The following is a 21,270-nucleotide window of genomic DNA, read 5'->3' on the forward strand; positions in this document are numbered from 1 at the left end:
ATATAAATTATTTTTCATTAAACAAATGAAATATACATAAAATATCATTTAAAATCTTAAGTCATTGGTAATTATAAAATTATTAAGAAATTATTAATTTTAAGCCTCAATAATAAAAAAAAAATACACTGACCTCCTCTTAGAGATTTTTATTTTCTTTTTATTACATTAATTTATATTTACATTTTATTTTATTTTTTTTGTTTCCCATGCAGTTTGAGTTTTTTTTTTTTTTTCTCACATGTCCCATATATATATATGATTTAAAATATTTATATTTTATAAAATATTTTTATTTATTTTTTTTAGATTTCATAACAAAAACTTTGTAAATTATTATTTTAAAGAAAACGAAAATGAGAAATATGAGAAAAGTGGAGACTCAAAAAACGACAGCATTGCATGGTAGGGACGACAGATCAAACGTCCGTGTAGCGTTGTTCCGCTCGAAGCTCTGCCTCTTCAAGACCGCGAAATAGGCTGATGCGGTTATACGACCTTATCCTGTTAATAATAGTGATAACAATAATAAGGAAATTTTATTGTGCCTAATAATTTTTTTCCTAATTTTTTTGGTCTTCTATAGTAATTTAAAATTTGGAAGTACTTTCCAGGTTAGTAAAGCACTAATTTATTTCTATTTTTTTAACTATTTTTTTTAAATGTTAAGTTGAATCATAAATTATTTCCATCAACAATCATACAAAAATGTGAATTTTAGGCTCTATTTATTTTGTATAAAATATTTTTCTATAAATATTTTTCATATTTTCTAATATTTGAAATACTTAAAAAATAAATTAATAAAAAATATTTTTTTAATTAAAAAAATTAAGTCACTTTATAAATTTTAATAATCTTATTAAATATAAAAAATACTTATATATATATATATATATATATATATATATATATATATATATATATATATATATATATGACAAATACATACTATTGATTTAATGTAATAATTAAATAATAAAAAAATATTTTTAAGAAAAATAAGTTATTAAAAATAATTTTTATAAAAATTATTTTTTTATATATAAGTTATTTTCCGAATAAGAATTACTTGAAAGCTTTAGAGGCTCTAAACAAAGGGTAATTTTAGTGCATTTTTTAGCATTTTTTAGCCTCTTAATTTTTCTTAATTACGCACTCTTACAAAAAAAGTTTAATAGATTTGACTTAATTAATTATATATATACATGATTATATTAAATTAATATGTTAACATTTTTAAAAAATAATTTTATTTTTAAGTCAATACTATTATTACTTACAAATTTATAATTAAGACATTGTTTGTTTCATATAAAATAATTTTTTTTATTTTTTAATATTTAAAATACTAAAAAATAAATTAATAAAAAATATTTTTCTAATTAAAGAGAAAATTAAATAATTTTTAAGAAAAATGACTTCATCTTTTTAAAAAAAGAAATTATTTTTTATTTTTTAAATTTTAATAATTTTATTAAAACATAAAAATATTTATACATACATAATATAAACATATACTATCAATTTAACATTATAATTAAATAATAAAAATTATTTTTATAAAAAATTTTAAAAAATATTTTTTATAACAATAATTTTCATATATAAATATAAAAATTATTTCTAGCGAAACAAATAAAGCATAAGTAGAATATCATTTAAAATCTTAAGTCATTGATAAATATAAAATTAATAAGCCCTCAATAATTAAAAAGAAAAACATACATTAACCTTCCTCTTAGAGATTCTTATTTTCTTTTTATCAAAATAATTTATATTTACTTATTTATTTTATTTTTTTTCCGTGCAGTTTGAGTTTTTTTAGTAACTTATAAAATATTTTTATTTATTTTTTTTTGCATTCATAATAAAACTTTGTAAATTATTATTTTAAAGAAAACAAAAATGAGAAATATTAGAAAAGTAGAGACTCAAAAAACGACAGCGTTGCATGGTAGGGACGACAGATCAAATGTCCATGTAGTGCTGTTCCGCTTGAAGCTCTGGCTCTTCAAGACTGCGAACTAGGCCGATGATGTCATACAACCTTATCCTGTTAATAATAGCGATAATAAAAATAAGGAAATTTAAAGATATTCTTTTAAATATTGCTGTTATTTTAATTGAATTTACAAATATATTATTATTCAATTAAAGAAACTTAATTATTTAATTTTTAAATTTTATCAGTATTAAAATTTAATTTTTATATTTTAAAAATTAAATAATTTAATTTTTATATTTTTTAATAATTATTAAATATAATATTAAATTAATTAATTTTTAAAATATAAAAATTAATTTATAATATTAATCAAAATTTAAAAATAAAATAATAAATTTCTTTTAATTAAATAAAAAATATATTTATTTTTTATTTAAATTAATGATAATATTAAATAAAAAAATATTTTATTTTAATAAAAGTATAAGTGAAAAATTAAATAATTAATTTATAAAAATATAAAAATTAAATGTAGTATTCAGTAAAATTCAGGCCCAAATAGTATATTTTTCATAATAATAATAATAATAACAATAACAATAATAATAATAATAATAATAATTTTCTGTTGCACTTCCAATCCGTCGCGTCTCGCCATTGGAAAAAAACAAACAGAAAACAAGAGAAAAGTCAGAGACAGAGGAAAGAAAGAACGAAGGAAAGGGTCTTTCGGGAGGTTTTTGGAAGGAAAACATTCCCTCCCTTGTCCCTTCTCGTTCCCCTTTCTCATTGTCCTTCTCCTCCTCCTCCTTTGGTTTCCTTCGCATAACAACAAAATCTGAGAAGCAAAGAGCAATAAGAAACTACATAAGAAACAAAGTTTTTCTCATTCACATGATGATCCCAACCGAATAGTCCGTGCTGCAAAGAACCCACCTTCTTTCTCTCTCCATTTAACGACGCGTTTCCTCGTCTCATCTACCGGCCGGCTTCCTTATTCTCTCATTGTAATTTGCGGTTCCTTTCAATGTCATGGTGATGGGTGATGTGGGTGTCGTGTTGAAAAGAGAGGTTCAAATTCCGGAGGAGAACTGGGAGAGAGCGGAGGAAGCTGCAAGGAAGATAGTTAATAGGATTCGTCCAACTGTTGAAGCCGATTGTAAGAGAAAGGAGGTCATGGAGTATGTGCAGGCTCTCATTAAATCTTCCCTTGGATATGAGGTTTTCGTAATGCCCTTTTATTTTTTTTTTTTTAAAGTTAATTTCTTTAATTTGCTCTGAATTTCGTTTATTAATGCTTTTAGGTTGTTTCTTTGTTGTTACATTGTGGTTCACAGATGTGATATTTTCTTTGTAGTCTTATTTCTGGACAGTTAATTATGCTTTCGTTGCAATCCCATGGAAAGAAGAAGAAAAAGAAGTGAAAATGTTTTTATAGGACGAATGTTTATAGAGATGAGAAGCTTTTTGTGCATTTATGCGGTTGATGAGTGAATGATTATCAATAAAGTATGAATAATCGAAGACATGTTCCTAAAAGACCGGTCATCACTAAAAAAGGATTGCAGCATTTTAATGGGGTTGCCAAACTGCTGCTTATGAGAAAAGAACTTAGTCAAGATATAGAAATAAGAAACTTCAGCAGAATCTGAGCAAAATAGTTGGTTAAGGAATGCGACAATTAAACTAATTTAACTGCTTAAATTGATTGTCATTGCTGGGGCAGACCATTTTTTATGCATAAGGTTAGCTGTCCATTTAGTGGTGCTGTTTTATCTGATTTCAGTACAGGTGTCCGTTAATATGGTGTTGCCGATATCATAAACAACTTACCACTTTAGGCCTTATTAAGCATTCGTTACAGTCTTGATTTTGTTATCAGTGGTTTATAACATAAATCATAGGGACTTAATTTTATTTAAAATTATTTGTTGACATATTCCCTAATTTGTTAATGGTTGTGAAAATTAATCATCATTATCATAAATTAATGAATTATAGACCCTGCACTCATGGAATGAAAATCTTGACATTGATATTTTCTGAAAGATTTGTTACATTAAGACAGGAATAGCATTTGTGTGTTCCATTGTAATCATATGTGCGATTGTTTCTAAAATTCTATAAGGGAGCAAGCCATACTGAGGGGTTACGGCTTGATTTACTGATGAATTGCTTAAAAGTTAAAAGTATTGTTGTCCTTCTCATTCTTTACAGGTTTTCCCATATGGGTCAGTCCCACTGAAGACATATCTTCCAGATGGAGATATTGATTTGACTGCCATTTGCAGTCCAGCTGTTGAGGATGCATTGGTCACTGATGTTCATGCTGTTCTGAGACGAGAAGAGCGGAGTAAGGATGCTCCATATGAAGTGAAGGATGTCCATTGCATTGATGCTGAGGTTATTGTTACTCTGATGCTGAGGTTCATTACTCTCTGTTTCCTTTTCTTTCTAGCTGATTCTGGGCTTTTTCTGGCAGGTTAAACATAAAATGCATTGTACAAAATATTGTGGTAGATATATCCTTTAATCAGTTAGGAGGGCTTTCTACTCTCTGTTATCTTGAACAGGTATGTTTTCTGATTTTTTTTTACCTGAATTATTCTGGATGATATATATATATATAATTGGCGATACCAAGGATATCACGGATGAATGACACATTTAAGAGTATAGGGATGGATACACGAGTATGGGGTGAGCTGTTGGAGCGGTATGAAGATGTATACGATTGGGGTCTAAACGGGTTCAGGTTATAACTTCTTCTGAAAGGCAATAAATCGTCAAAAGGCCAATGGGGTGTATTCCCCATTGGCTCTCTGATGCTTAAGTTAGTGGACATGTAAGAAAAGGATAGGCTGCAAATAGAATGTGTGTGTTAAGAGTGTGAGAGTTCAAATGTTTTACCTGTAGGGGGTGATGTCTTTTATATTGACAGTTTGCCCAATTGGGGAGCGCCAAGAGTGGTTAAAGGTATAGGATAGGACTATGGTGCTCAGCTTTAACGGCTTGCTATATAGGATTGTCTCTCATTCTGTATAGAAGATACCCTGCCATTCTTGCAATGGCAGTTACACTGTCAGACTAGGAGATATTTATTGTGCTCACCGTACTATTGTTACCTGGCTCATTAATGCGCGTGTCTTGTTAGCATTTAATGGCTTTTCGTCTATAGAGGAGCATGTTTCCCCTTGATCGTGGTCCCGAAGGGTCAGCTCCCCTCCTGATCGGCTGCCATTACCGGGTGGTTCATCATGTATCTTCTGGTTTGGTAGGGCTATATAGTCTTCGACAAGTGCTTACCCATATACATTATCTTTTGTATATGGATTATTTGCCACTGTAGACAGACTCTTCAGCTTGTTGGAGTCCACGTGTCACTGATCTAAAGGCGGAGTATTTTTGAGCATATATATATAGTTTCCTTAATTGCAAATTGAGTTTATACCTTCTAGCACCATGGCTTTGTTGTATCTCAGATCTCTCTGTGGATATAAATTTGATTAAATTTTTGTTTCTGGAATTTGGTAGTTCTGATGCAACTTATGTTACAGGTTGATCAGATTGTTGGCAGAAATCACCTCTTTAAACGCAGCATCATTCTGATAAAAGCTTGGTGTTATTATGAGAGTCGTATTCTTGGTGCCCATCATGGTTTAATTTCAACATATGCTTTGGAAACACTAGTTTTGTATATCCTCCACGTATTTCACACTTCCTTAAGTGGGCCTTTGGCAGTAAGTATTGTGCACTAATGCATCCAGGAGTTTCATAGTGCCTTGTGTGCATGTTATGTTCTATGAATTTAATATTGCTTTGTCTGCGCAAATGCACCCATGAGCCACTAAATGTGTTTTCATATTGGTGTAGGTTCTGTACAAATTCCTGGATTACTTCAGCAAGTTCGATTGGGATAATTATTGTATTAGTATAAATGGGCCAGTTTGCAAATCTTCTCTTCCCAACATTGTCGGTAAGAGATTCTTTGTGGTTTTGATGTTAGCTGGCTTTATAGTTGCATTTTTTATTGATCTCTCCTCTCTCTCTCTCTCTCTCTCTCTCTCTCTGTGCAGCTGAGCCACCTGAAAATGGGAAGGATGAATTGTTGCTTAGTGATGAATTTCTTAGAAAATGTGTGGATATGTTCTCAATACCATCAAGGAGTCCTGAGATCAATTCACGGCCTTTTCCCCTGAAGCATCTAAATGTAGTTGATTCTCTGAAAGAAAATAACAACTTGGGCCGCAGTGTAAACAGAGGTTTTGAGCTTTTTCTTTTTTTATAATAATATTATTAAAATAATATTCTGGTCGAAAAGGGGGTTTTATTAACTCATGCCCTTGGAACTCAGAAATGGATTTCCTGTTCCTTGTATTGAAAATATTTTTGACTTTCAAAAGTCACTAGTTTTGAAAGTAATCTTTCCCTTTTTTTTTTCCTCTTCTTCTTGCTATGTTAAACCAAGACTACTAGAATTACAATTTTGACACCTCCATTCATCAATGTGCCATACCAATGCTTAAAGCAGTATTGCTTTATAGGCTGTGATTTCATCTGCTGCTGGTGCTTTCATTATGAAGATCTAAACAACTACAATAAAACATTGAGTCCTAATTGTGATCCAGTCCTTTGCTGGAAAGGACCAACTTGCAAGCCATATTTTTCTTTTGGATTTTTAGCAATTTTATATTTTTGTTCTCTAATTTAGGGATTCAGCTTTATGGCGTATTTGGTTTTGTTGGTTATAACTTAGGTTTACTGAAGTGCAAGAACCTAGGGTTCTACAGTTTTACATAATCATTCTTCTTGTTTTGCTTCTGATTCCAGATTCTTTTCATTATTAGCTCCTAACATTACATGCTTATTATCTTTTTACCCAAAGGGAAGACAGTATAGAAAAAGTTAAATTCCAATGTATTTGCTTATTGGATTTCCAAAGTTGCTTCAAGAGTACATAATAAATGTCACCTTTTTTTTTTTACCATATATATGCTATCTCATTTCAATGATGATGCCATGGTTTTTCTGCAGCTAGCTTCCATCGAATACAGGGTGCTTTCAAATATGGAGCTCGCATTCTTGGCCGGATTCTTTCATTACCAAGTGAGAAAATGATCAATGAGCTCAACAAGTTCTTTGAAAATACTTTGGACGGACATGGGCGCAATTATTGGAGTCATGTTCAAAAGTCTTGTGTAGTATCTGGCAGTGGAAATTCTGATAATTCATCCTCATCATCATTTTCTGATAAAAGCTCTGAAGGTAGTATGCTTCTGAAATCAACTGTTGATTACAGTAGCGATCAACTTTGTGAGACATCATGTGGAGAAAATGGAAATTTTGAAAATAAGATATCCTATGGAAAAATGACTGATGGTGCAATTGGCTGCACATTAAGGTCAGAATCCAAAGAGAACCATTTTGTGGTTAACAATTCAACCTGTTCATGTGCTAATCACGAGGGTAAAGCTGCTTTGGGTTCAGCAATTGCAATTCTTGTCAATAACACCTCAGCAGACAACCTAACTCCTACTATTGGGGAAAGAGACTTTGCTAGCATTTCTGGGAACTCTCAATCTTTCAAATCCTTATTGGACCTCAATGGAGATTATGAAAACCACTTTAGGAGTGTGGTTTTTGGTCAATATTGCCATTTCTATGCTGTATCTGCTCCCATACTACTCTTTCCTCCCATGTTACCTCAGTCTGATAATAAAAATCCTTGGGAAACTGTCTGTCAATCCTTACAATTGAAACAGAATGTTCAATCTCAAATGAACAAAAATGGTGTTTCGAGACAACAAAGATACTCTTTGAACCCTCCAGCACCACTGAGTGCTGCTTTAAATTCTGAAGAAAAGAGAAAACGACGAGGAACAGGAACATACATTCCCAGCATGGTATAATTTGAAAGATTGTTGCTTTTTGGCATTTTTTTGTCAAGTTTCAAAATTTGACATGCACTTCTTTTCCCCTAGGTTTCATACTTTTCTAAAATTTTTGCAGAGTTATCATTCAAATTGGGATAGGCTGCCTTCAGGAAGAGGAAGAACCAGACTGCAGGAGGAAATGGTGAGCTGCATAAGCACACTCATGATAATGGGTTAGCTGCAACTTCACAAGAGAGAAATTCTTCTAAATCTGGCCATGAGCTTTCAGAGGCAGAATACCCATATCTGGGAATGGAAAGCCTGTACCATCAGAGATTCGGATATCTCAGTCATCCGTGTGGGGTTCTTTCAATGCCAATGGCTTCTCTCGCCTATCTGAAAGAATTGATTCTGGGTCTGAGGGCCTTCAACGGCATGAAGAGTCCATGCCAGAAAGGATCACCCCCTTTATTCTGGCATTTCATGTACATGGGGCTCTGCTTCAATCCCAGTAGAAACGGAAGCAGAGGGTCTGAACCAGTTTTAGAAAATGAGCAAGAAAGGTAATAGACTGTACTAGCATCTGGAATGTTTCATATTTAATGAAGGAAACAGTTTTCCATTTTAATGTTGCAATTACTTTCTCATTTTGGAATCTGCCTGACTAACCTATTATTTTGGATTTTAGGATTGCACAGAATTCATATCGTCTGAAGGATGAAGTTGATTTTCCTCCTCTTTTCCAAGGGAGAGCAGTAGGGATGTAGTAGTACCACAGGAAATGTGCGCAAGTTTTAGATGCTAACATCTTCATAGATCTTGGTAGACTTATATTTTATTTTCTTCTCCTTTTGCTTGAAGTGTTTTTTTTTTTAACATAAATGCACTGGTTGTTTCTTGCTTTTCCATCTGAATGTTTTTAGGATGTTCAACTTGTCAAATAGAAGAATTTGTGCAGTAAATACAAATACCGCATTGTAGAAATTTGAATGCTACTCTTCACCTCCAATAGAGTTGTCTCGGAATTTCCCATCTTGCATTGCTATTTGCTACCCTTTAGTGTACCATACTGTTCATCATACGGTCCTTTGTCTTGTGCAGTTTTTATAGGATATAAATTTACCTAAACCTGATCTATCATAAACTAAAAGACGTACTTATTTTACATATGGTTTCCACGATACATGTGGTATCTTGGGTTTAAAATGAACTAGGTTTGGATAAGAATTCTTGTTTTTACAGATGTGCCTGGTAGTAAAATGCCTGAAAAATGTCAAGACTTTATGAACATTGTGATTGGCTTATCATGCATAGATTTATATGGTTTTTGGTATGTGTGGATCGTAGGCCGTAGCGGCCATGCACATTTGCATTTGTGATGGGTCCAAAAAGTTAGAATTTCTGACTTTATACAGTTTTAACACCTTTAGCTCTTTAAAAAAAAAAAAGAAAAAGAAAATTGTATTTTTTGTTAGGTTTTCAACTGCTAACTTTTGTAAATTAGTTTGCGTAGTTTAAAAAGTTGAACCAAACAAGAATGTACTATATTTTTAATAGCGAATATACAATTTTGGATTGCTAAAAAATTAGAGTTATGGAGAAACATTTTAGAGGTATACAAATATCAAATTAACTAGAAAGAAAATATTATTTTCGTTCATTTTTATTTATTGTATTTATATTTTACATAAAAATTAAGAAAATGATTAAATAATTTTAATTTTTTTTAAAAAAAAATACTAGTATTCGGTAAAATCATCCTTTATTTTACTTAAAAAATTATATAAATATTTTTTTTGTATTTGATAGAGATAAAGCTATATATGCATAGCAATTTCTACAGTCACTGGAGAAGTGATTAAAGTGGTGTTAGTGTAGATAAGAGTATGGGTTCCATTAAATGCGCATTTTAAATGCGGTTTTGTTAAAAGATGTGTCCCGTCCTCTGTGCATCCTCCATTATGAATGCCTTAACTATTATGGTAGAAAGTGGTGAAAATTACGAGTTAATTTTTTTTTTCTTTTCATAAAAAATACGTTTTCTTTACTTTAAAATATGTTTTATTGCCATCTAATAAAATATATATATATATATATATATATATATATATATATATATATATATATATATATATTTTTTTTTTTTTTTTCTTTTGTTTAAAAATTAAATTATGCAAAAAAAAATTAAAAAAGAGAGAATTTAATAAAATAACCATGGATTAATGCATAAGTAACTAAACGCGCGTGGTCGAGTGGTAGAATAGTACCCTGGGACAGACCGGGTTCGATTCCCGGCTGGGGCATGCTTTGAGCCATGATGAAAGTTGTGCATCGGGGTGAAGGGTGGGTCCCTCACTTGTCGACTGATTCACCGGACGATCTCAAAGCGCATCTGAGCTCAACTTTTACATTATAAGAATGAAACGTTTTGTTCTCACTTTTTGAAAAATAAAATTATATAATTTTAAATTTTATAATATTAAAATTTGCTTCCTATTTTAATTTCATTTCTTATTTTATATATAAAAAAAATCCTTGATGAACTAAACTAATTCTACATAATGAATTTTATCTGAGATATTCTGACTTGTCTCCATTATATAATACAAGAAAAAAGAAAATTAGCAACAGAAAATTCGGCTTCAAAACATTGAAAATCGGTTTTTAATTTCAATTAGAAACCTATTTGAAACCGAAATAGTTGGTTTACAATTCGTAGGTTTCTAAATAAATTAAAAACCGAATATGGCGTCAGTTTCTAATTAAACCAATTTGAAAGCGGATATTTTAGTTCTAAAATTAGATACCGAATAACTTCGGTTTCTAAATCTGTATCATGTTAGTAACCAATTAAAACAGACTAAAGATTTAAATCAGGAAGCCACCAAAACCGAAGGGAAAAAATTGAATAATCCTCACAAGTAGATAATTATGCACTATATTCGTCATTCTCTCTGTGGCATGAACTTGCAGTGTCTTCATGTCCAAAGGCAACTGTAAACACAAGATCCATCTAGGAACAGATATTGCGACTACTATAAACAACTTTGATTTAAAGAAACAAAAAATCGGGAAGGCAAAAACAATCAAATTGAGAAAACCGAAAAACTAAAATCTAGGAATCTAACGAGAAACAATCCTACAACCACAGTAAAAGCTAATGTAGGAATTTTTCTAAGGTTCCACTAATACAAAACACAAAATTGTAAAGCGATTTATGCGAAGCAAATAATCACTCCCCTTATGCATAATAGTGCACATAAATCTTGAAGATTGACAAAATTATAGATTATTGCAACCAGTTATCACAATCTAAATAGCTCCATAGGCATAAACTAACACACAATTTTTATATAGACTATCTTAGCCCAATCAATCCTTCCATAGGGTAAAGTGAGTACAAATAAAGTTAATTGACCATTTTGAACCAAAAATTAAAGCAAAAGTTATTGATCAAATCTGTCACATTCTTGAAACAATAAGTCATTGGAAGAACATGAACACTCCATAGTCATTTGTTATCACATCTTGTTGTCTTACACTAAAATAAGGTAGAAGGGGAAAAAAACTAAAACATAAAATAAAGAAGAATTTTTTTCACCAAATATTTCTCAAACAAGGATAAGACCAGAAAAACACAGTTAAATTCATATTCGATTTCTCGTTATTTTTAACACTTGCATATATTTTTAGAGCAAAATCATAAATTTTATCACATTCCCTCCACAAGTTTAATTACTCAAAAACATTGAAGCCAAAAAGAAAAGGAACACCAAGATCTTAGTATCTCCCGGACTCTTAGTCCACAATCTGCTCACATTAAAACACTTGACCACACAAAACAAATGCACATACCAACTTAGATTCAATTCCATTTGCCTTAAAAATAGAGATTTACGCTAGCTAACTATATACACAAAAAAAAGGAGGAAGAAGAAGAAGAAGACTAAAAAAAAAGGGGCTCCAAATCACTCTTTCTTTGATGTCTCCCTAACACTCCCTTCTTGACAAAATCCTCAAAATTTGAGACCAGTCAAGCAGAATCACGAAAATTTGTGACCGATTACTGAATCTACATCTATCAATGATGCATAAAATCACAAGTTACAAATTAAGATCCAAGAATCCCTTGGTCAACCATATACTCAATACCGGATGGAAAATAACCCTTACCATTTGTAAAGAACAATGTTTCATACTATGAACCAACTAAACACAAAAATAAAAATAAAGTTCGGCAATTGAATCTCGGACCAACAATTGCGAGAAATACCAAAGGACATCACAAACTCCTCGATCATAACAAAAGATACGGACATGGACATATACAACATTGGGCGAATTTAAACTACCGGGACATGGACATATACAACATTGGGCGAATTTAAGCTGCAGCTCAGCGGAAAATAAGATCTTCATAAAAGAACAACAAAAAGCCAAATTATATCATCAAACTACTCAAATCTTAGACCAATACCAATAGCGTGAAAGACAAATACTCCTCTTAATCATAAATGATCTCTCTCTCTAATATTGAAGGGAACTGTACAAATACAACATTGGAGCTTTGATCAAACACCTTAAACTTCTTTGCGTATGACATGAACTAACACAAAAGAAAGGCAACATATTATCAATTATTGAGAGACACTTCCTAGATCAATCTTTGCCAATGTCTCCTGAATTTCTTTTCTCAATGCACAAGAGCGGATCTGAAAAAACAAGAATCAAAACCTCAATTCTTTTTCAATTATTTTAGATAAAGAATTACGAACCAATAACTAAAGGCAGGACTTACGTCAAACCAAAGATCTATACATTCTCAAACCAATGGATAGGAAGAAAGTCCAAACTCACTTTCTTTGTTATTAAGAAGCATTAGACCAAATTACGATCAGTTACACAAAAACCATAATAAAAATTATAAAAGCGAAAAAAAAAAAGGAAATAGATAACAATGGTCCCCAAATATTGTTATTCACCCAAATATTAAGACTTTGGATGTGCATTAATTACATACCTAAAGCGGCACCTTCTTGAGGAAGCTTTAATTCCATGCACTTTGGGCACTGCAAATAATAAAATGTTGTAAAGAATGGGAAATCGAGGATAAGAGAATTGGAAGCATACAAGTTCACTCAATGAAGTTTCAAATCAATTGAAAAAGTATGAGTCAATTAGAACCAAGCACAAAATCTCAATCTCGATGAAGGAAACACGAAATTAAAATATGTATGTCAATTGCATAAAAGTTACTATTATGGTTGAGTTATACCAGTTCGATTTCAATATCAAAGCACCACCATGGCCATAAGTTAAAATTACGTTTATTGAAATATATTCAGAACAAATAATCCAAATTAAATAGATGAACACGACAAATTACATCTTGAAGATGCACTGGGCTTCTGCATTGAGCACAGGATAAGGTAGTTGCTTCCGCCGCATCAGAGCCACCGGCCATCGAACCCTACAACTCTCGCCCTCTTTTTGTGTCACACCCTACCCCTCTGTAAGGCATAACATGATCCCGTAGTATACCTAATGAATTACCAACTCCGTCTACTGATAATCCATTAAATACACTACAAGGGATTTTAAAAACTTTTCTTACTTCTTTTACGATGGTGAGCACTATTTACAGTGTGAAAGACTTTGGTGGTGAAGTGAAACAACTAACTCATTTGATTTATTTGGAATATCTGTAAAAATTTTGGCAAGGTGCCATTTGTATTTTGGACAAAGCAGTTCTTGAAGAAACATAAAAAGCACTCAAATATATTTTCAAATCTCAACTCCAACATTTTTATCAACACAACACATTTCTCAAGTCAAATCCACAGTGATTTTCAAAGACTAAGATACAAAGATATAACACAATTTTTACAAGCCAAATAACTCATAATTATTTTACAACTTTACTGTACAACTTAAATTTACAACTGCTCAAAACCAAGAACAAAATATACATACAGTGAATATACATTACAATACAAAATGCCACATGTGGTATACTCACTATACCCAAAAATCTCTCATTGGCGATACTAGCGACCTAACTCTTTTGCCACATGTCTCTCTACTGCGGCAATAATAAAGCTATCATTTGAGACAAAGTCTCAGTGGTGCACAACATTAACCAAATACAAATTTTAAATCACAATTCATAAATCATATCAATAGTGGATACTTAAAACCATAGTTAAATTCAAGACAATAAATGTCAACAAGAATTTAAACGCCATTTGTTAATATCACAATAATTTTCAATAAGTCAGATCATGGTTGAATTCAATGACGAGCGGACGATATATGTCAATAAGAGTTTAAATCAATTTCACAATCTCACAATACATAATAACACAATTCGATCAAATATCTGAAGAATACTGTGTTGCCAATCTATAACACAATTTAGGCCATGACACAATTTTTCCATATATGCCGTGTTGTACACCACGACAAGACATGCTCACCCCAATAATCGAAATCAATGAGGAGGAAGCTAGCTATATAATGAGAACTCATCCATACTCACCTCGTGGGAAGTCAAAGAGGGAGGAACATAATCATACTCACCCCGGACTAATAAGTCAAAGAGGAGGAATAATCACACTCACCCCATTAATGGAGGAGGAACATATTATCGATGTCATGCCAATTGTGAGTCAAAACAATTCCAAACATTTTATTCAAATGATCGTAAGAATCAATAAATTTCCAAAGTTATAATTTCATTCACAAAATGGCAACACAATTAAGTAATTCACTTCAATTTCCACAAAAACCATTTCTGATGCTTTTCAATCAATAAGTATCCATCAAATACCATTCAAACAATTTTTCACGATTTCAAACCATTCACAATGTTTTTCAATCAATAAGTGTCCACCAAACACATTTCCACAATTTAAAACAATGATATGCAAATAGTCAATATTTATTTCCATTGAAAATAATTCAAAAGAAAGCAGTTGTTGTGCACAAACCTCGATGTTGTCCCCTGATGGACTCGAGTGTTTCCTTCCCTTTTCACGAGTCTTTGGTAGCGAAACACAATTTGAAGTGTTTGATGCTAATTTAAAGCTGTCTCTATCGATGGTGTTTGGTAAATAATGCACAACTCAATTATTCACTTAATCACCTAATATACCGACCCTCGTTGCGTTTTAGGTAAATTAGGTTTTAGTGTCGTTAATATGTCACATTCGATAGGGTTTTAGGTTTGGTATGTTTTACCAAAGTCATTTCCTTGCTTAGTGCACTTTAATGCACATTGTTGGATTAGGGATCTTTGGTTTGACCTAGCCGGACGGCCTAGTTCCCTCGGTTTTCGGGTTTCGGTCAAAACTACAAACTTGTAGATCTAGGTCTTATTGCACGCGGGGCAAAATTTCAGGTCAATCCGAGTTAAGTAGACCAAGTTATGGTCATTATACTATTGCTGGTCAAATGGTACCAATTAGGTCAATTTTTGGTCAATTTGGTCACCTCTGGTTCAGCCAGTTTTGGACCCGAACTTGTGCAAGTTATTTGACTTGCTTATGGTCATTTCTGGGCTTTGGTGTCTTCATAAGACTTGTAGGTATGGATCTTAACTATTCTTGGTTAAAATTTCAGGTCAATTGGACCTGGTTTGAGTGAGTTATGGCCTAAACACTCACTGCTGCCCAATTGGTCATTTTCAGGTCCTAATTGCACCTAATCCGAATTGGTCATTTTTAGGTCACCTTGCAAGCAGAATTTTGGCATGGTTTCTCAATGAAAGTTGGCACATTTTGTGCCTAGTTTCACCTCAAATTGGTCTTATACCAATTGAGGTTACACATTTAAGGTTATAGGCTAAAATGTGTACTGCCCTCAATATGCTTTTCACACCCCATTCAAAACACATATTTACCTTGCAAAGTTTACTTCCATACCCTACCAAATCAGTTTTGGTACATTACCAAAAGCACTTTCTACTTTACATTAACATTATTTTGGGCAGATTCAATCAGCCTCAACACACCAATATCATTCACAATTACAATTTCTAAGTACTATTACAAACACACCTAACCATTACAAATTTTACACACACTTTACAAGATCAATCTACATACATATCATCAATCCTTCTAGGTTAATATTCTGCATACATTTCCTTCAATATATACCATTACTCAAGTGTCCCCAAGCTGCCACAAACCATTCTTCAACATCAAAGTGCCGTCCATTTTACAATTTCCCATCCAAGTGCATAAATCACCACATAAACATGAAATAATTCACTAGGTTATTAATTCATCATGATCAACACCATTTCTCATCAATTATATGCACAAATATCTCATCAAAAATGTGACTCATGGCTGTCCAAAATGAAAACAACAATAACCCTTCAAACTCAAAATTTTCTTTCACCAAACTAACACCCATAACATGAACATAAACTTTAACAAAGAAATTCTCAAAAATGCAAACTTACCTTTAATTGTAACTTGCTAAACCTTCATCAAACTTCTCAAAATTAGTATCAATATCTTCCTTGTGATGTGTAGACAAAGTTTAATGAAGAACACTAAGAGGTTGGAGTTGAAAATGGAGACTTAAGAAAGCTTGCATGAAAAATGGCTATGGAGTTTCCTTCACTCTTCAATTCGGCAATTTGAATGCAAATGAGGAAGATGACTTATTCAGCTGCATTTTAAGTGTACACATGTCCCACTATGTATTTAATTAATCCCCTTAGTGGTCCACTTAGTCACTTAATCATATAATAAAGTAATTATTCATTTATTCCACATTTAACCCATAATTTCCACTATTTATTTTAGGTACCACCAATTTAATTTTCATTTTATTTTCTAAGTGTAATACTATTTATTTTTAATGGACATTTAGGTCAAAAGACACTTAGTGATGTCAAATGACCATAATGCCCCTGTTCGGGTGGCAATCATGATTTTTCGGTATTCTGGGTTTTGTCTGTTTTCGATTTCTCACTTTTCTTTGTACTAATTATTTAATTTTTCTTTGATATTTCTAATGATATTTATTCTTCAACAAGGGTCTATTTATGTCCCAAAAATGTTTTCGGGGTTCCATGATCCGAGGGCTAGTCAACGGTCCACGCCATGACTTCCCGGTGCGGTCACCCATCGCTAGGGTTCTCGGCTCGCTTAACTTAGTCACATTTCTTTGCTATTATTTTTCCTTTGTTTTTCTTGTATTTTCTCTTCTTGTATTTCATTATTTTATGTCTCCTCATTCATATTGAAGTGTAGTTCTAGGCTTCCTAGCCGTCCAGACGACTTAGTCACCGGGCGATGAGCGCACTACCGAACTTAGGGGTGTTACAATTCTCCCCCCCTTAAATAAATTTCGTCCATGAAATTTTTACCCAGTAGCTATCTTACAATAGTCATACGTTTATTTCTCCTTTCTATATGATCGTATAATCTTCTTTTTCTCAAATTTGTATAAGACTTTTAACAATCTAATACAATGTTTACTTTGTTTGGATAACACCAATCTCCTCTTACTATTGTGTTGTATAATATTTGGTTCACGTTCCTTCTTGAATGACCCTTGAGGTCATGTTAGAATCATTCATCAGTCATTGGTCCTCTGACCATTCTAGTCATAGTCTTCCACACATTCGTAATATTTCTTTGTTACATAGGAATCAAACTGTTCAAGTCTCTACTTCCATAACTCTTTTTATCTGTCAATGTTCTATAACTTACTTCCTTTTGTACTGAACTATAACCTTTCGATATTTTAACTTTTGAGTTTTAGATCCTAAGTAGGATTTTCAAACTTATTTCTAACAATTAAATTACGTCACAGCATAACTATGCCAAAGCAGATCGTTGGCAACTATTCTCATCTAGGTGTACTATCGGTTAGTCGTAGCTCTACACAATAATCTCAAGTTAGTCTTTGTCTGCGACTACGGTATAAACATCAAGAACATTGCATAGTTACTATGATACATCCCAATAGATCAAACTTTGTTATCTTTTATTCTTTTTGAATTCAGCGATATTCGAATCTTATTACGATTACAATATCCATTAGCAATTTCTAACATAACCTCCTTGCCCTTATCAAGAGCAATTCCATTCTTGCATCTTACTTTTACGTCCTCTTGCCTTACATTAAGTAGGCTCACTAATTAGCTTTATAATTTATGGTGTGTTAGAAAATACTTTTAGATAAACTCTTTCAAAACTAATTTCACTTATTATCACAATCCTTATCTTAAGGGTTAATCACTAATCGTCAAAATTTATTCCTCTGTAAGCGAATAACAACAGAACCTATAGTTCTAACACTAATGTAAAAATATGAAAATTCGAGGTCAAACAATACATATATATATCTCGGTTGCTAATTGAGAAAGTACCGATAATGATGTCAAAGTCTCAGTCTCTTTTACGTATTATAGCGTATACTCGTTGAAGCATCACCTGTTTTGGTGATTCACGATGAGTCGACTTCTAGGTGTACTACCCCTACCTCTACCTTTGCCTCTACTAAGCGATGGTGAACTCTTTGGGGTAGAAACTTGGGTTGATCCCTTTGGTGTAGTAAATGATCGAGCGACACGGATTTACACAATCCTTAGCAAAATGACCAGTCTCTCCACAATTAAAGCATGCTCCTACGGCTCTATAACATACCCCACTATGTGGTTTACCACAAGTTTCACAAAGTCGATCGGCCAGCGCATTTACGGGTTTCTGTTGAGTTGGTGATCGGATCGAGGTGGTTTTACGTCCAAAAGATCTATCTCTCTGGGACTTCTTACTATCTCTGTCGTATCCCCAAAGTTTTCCTCTTTCGGTAGGACCACTAGAACTCTGTTACTGTGACTTTCCCTCTTTTACGCCTTCTCGATTTCTTTTTCTCAAGAGCCGCTTGATTCAATTCTTTCTAATTCTAGTGCTTGAGAAATAAGTTCGGAAGAAGTTGTTATGTTGAATCAGACCACTTGTAATCGATACTAGGCTTCAAGCGGTTTCAAACCTCTTACATCTCTCCTATTTGGTAGAAAGTAGACTTCTTGCATAATGGCTTAGGCGGGAGAATTCCCTTTCATACTCGACCAGCGATGCCCCCTGTTTGGACTTAGGAATTCTTGCGACACGGTCTACATAAGCATCGGGGACATATTTTTGCTGAATTCACGAGGAAGTCATTCCATGTTAACCTTGCAGGTTCTATCGGTGTGGGGAATGGTTTTCCACCAATCATAAGCATCCCCACATGCAAAGATCTTGAGTACTCAAATCTGAGCTCCTCTGCAATGCAGTTTCTTGAATACCCTATCCATTCTCTCTAACCATTGTTAAACTTCTAGAGGATCTCTGTCCCCTTAAACTCTGTAGCCCCATACTTCATCAATTTGTCATATTGTCTAGCGAGGCGTGGTTGTACCACCGTGTCGTATTGGGACTTGAGTAGGCACATTACCATCCATTTGTTGGAACATTGCGTAGTCTGTGGCGGCGAGCGAAGCTGCGATGCTGCGGTGGTGCTACTAAACCACGACATTATGTAGGCATGGGGCATCCCCTTGCACCTCGACCTCAATAGATTGATCATTGAGCGATCACCCTCTTCCATAGTCAATGCGAGGATTTTAGATCTCTAAACCAATAACACAAGGAGATTTCCTCCCGTTAGTGCATATTTATAATGTAATGTCTTGTATGTATCAAACAATGATATTGGCGGTTATCTTGTGAAGAAAGAATATTCAAATGGCGGTGAAAAAAGAATTTAAAAACTTTGCTCGATACCACTAAAACATGTCACACCTACCCCTCTGTAAGGCATAACATGATCCGTAGTATACCTAATGAATTACCAACTCAGTCTCGATAATCCATTAAATACACTTCAAGGGATTTTAAAAACATTTCTTACTTCTTTTACAGTGGTGAGCAGTATTTACAGTTGTGAAAGACTTTGGTGAAGTGATGTGAAACAACTAACTCATTTGATTTATTTTGAATATCTGTAAAAATTTTGGCAAGGTGCCATTTGTATTTTGGACAAAACAGTTCTTCAGAAAACATAAAAAGCACTCCAATATATTTTCAAATCTCAACTCCAACATTTTTATCAACACAACACATTTCTCAAGTCAAATCCAGTGATTTTCAAAGACTAAGATACAAAGATATAACACAATTTTACAAGCCAAATAACTCATAATTATTTTACAACTTTCTTGTACAACTTAAATTTACAAATTGCTCAAAACCAAGAACAAAATATACATACGGTGAATATACATTCTGATACAAAATGCCACATGTGGTATACTCACTATACCCAAAAATCTCTCATTGGCGATACTAGCGACCTAACTGCTTTGCCTGTCTCTCTACTGCGGCGGCAATAAAGCTATCATTTGAGACAATGTCTCGATGGTGCACAACATTAACCAAATACAAATTTTAAATCACAATTCATAAATCATATCAATAGTGGATACTTAAAACCATAGTTAAATTCAAGACAATAAATGTCAACAAGAATTTAAACTCCATTTATTAATATCACAATAATTTTCAATAAGTCGGATCATGGTTGAATTCAATAGGCGGTATATGTCAATAAGAGTTTAAATCAATTTCACAATCTCACAATACATAATAACACAATTCGATCAAATAAGCTGAAGAATACGGTGTTGCCAATCTATAACACAATTTAGGCCATGACACAATTTTTCCATATATGCCGTGTTGTACACCACGACAAGACATGCTCACCCCAATAATCGAAATCAATGAGGAGGAAGCTAGCTATATAATGAGAACTCATCCATACTCACCTCGGTGGGAAGTCAAAGAGGAGGAACATAATCATACTCACCCGGACTAATAAGTCAAAGAGGAGGAATAATCACACTCACCCCATTAATGGAGGAGGAACATATTATCGATGTCATGCCAATTGTGAGTCAAAACAATTCCAAACATTTTATTCAAATGATCCGTAAGAATCAATAAATTTCCAAAGTTATAATTTCATTCACAAAATGGCAACACAATTAAGTAATTCACTTCAATTTCCACAAAAACCATTTCTGATTGCTTTTCAATCAATAAGTATCCATCAAATACCATTCAAACAATTTTCACGATTTCAAACCATTCACAATGTTTTTCAATCAATAAGTGTCCACCAAACACATTTCCACAATTTAAAACAATGATATGCAAATAGTCAATATTTATTTCCATTGAAAATAATTCAAAAGAAAGCAGTTGTTGTGCACAAACCTCGATGTTGTCCCCTGATCTGGACTCGGTGTTTCCTTCCCTTTTCTGAGTCTTTAGTAGCTGAAACACAATTTGAAGTGTTTGATCTAATTTAAACTGTCTCTATCGATGGTGTTTGGTAAATAATGCTGAACTCAATTATTCACTTAATCACCTAATATAC

At 32.8% G+C, this 21,270-nt stretch overlaps 1 non-coding gene and 1 pseudogene across 1 annotated transcript; both read left to right on the forward strand.

Moving 5' to 3' along the window:
• The first annotated feature begins 2,587 nt into the window (after positions 1-2,587).
• Positions 2,588-8,830, forward strand: LOC131171436 (uncharacterized; annotated as a pseudogene).
• A 1,300-nt stretch (positions 8,831-10,130) lies between these two features.
• Positions 10,131-10,221, forward strand: LOC131171674 (small nucleolar RNA snoR114). Its single transcript, XR_009142332.1, has one exon. It is a non-coding gene; the product is annotated as a small nucleolar RNA snoR114 (small nucleolar RNA).
• The last annotated feature ends 11,049 nt before the right edge of the window (positions 10,222-21,270 follow it).

This window comes from Hevea brasiliensis, chromosome 12, assembly GCF_030052815.1.
Source record: "Hevea brasiliensis isolate MT/VB/25A 57/8 chromosome 12, ASM3005281v1, whole genome shotgun sequence".
Classification (NCBI taxonomy): Eukaryota; Viridiplantae; Streptophyta; class Magnoliopsida; order Malpighiales; family Euphorbiaceae; genus Hevea; species Hevea brasiliensis.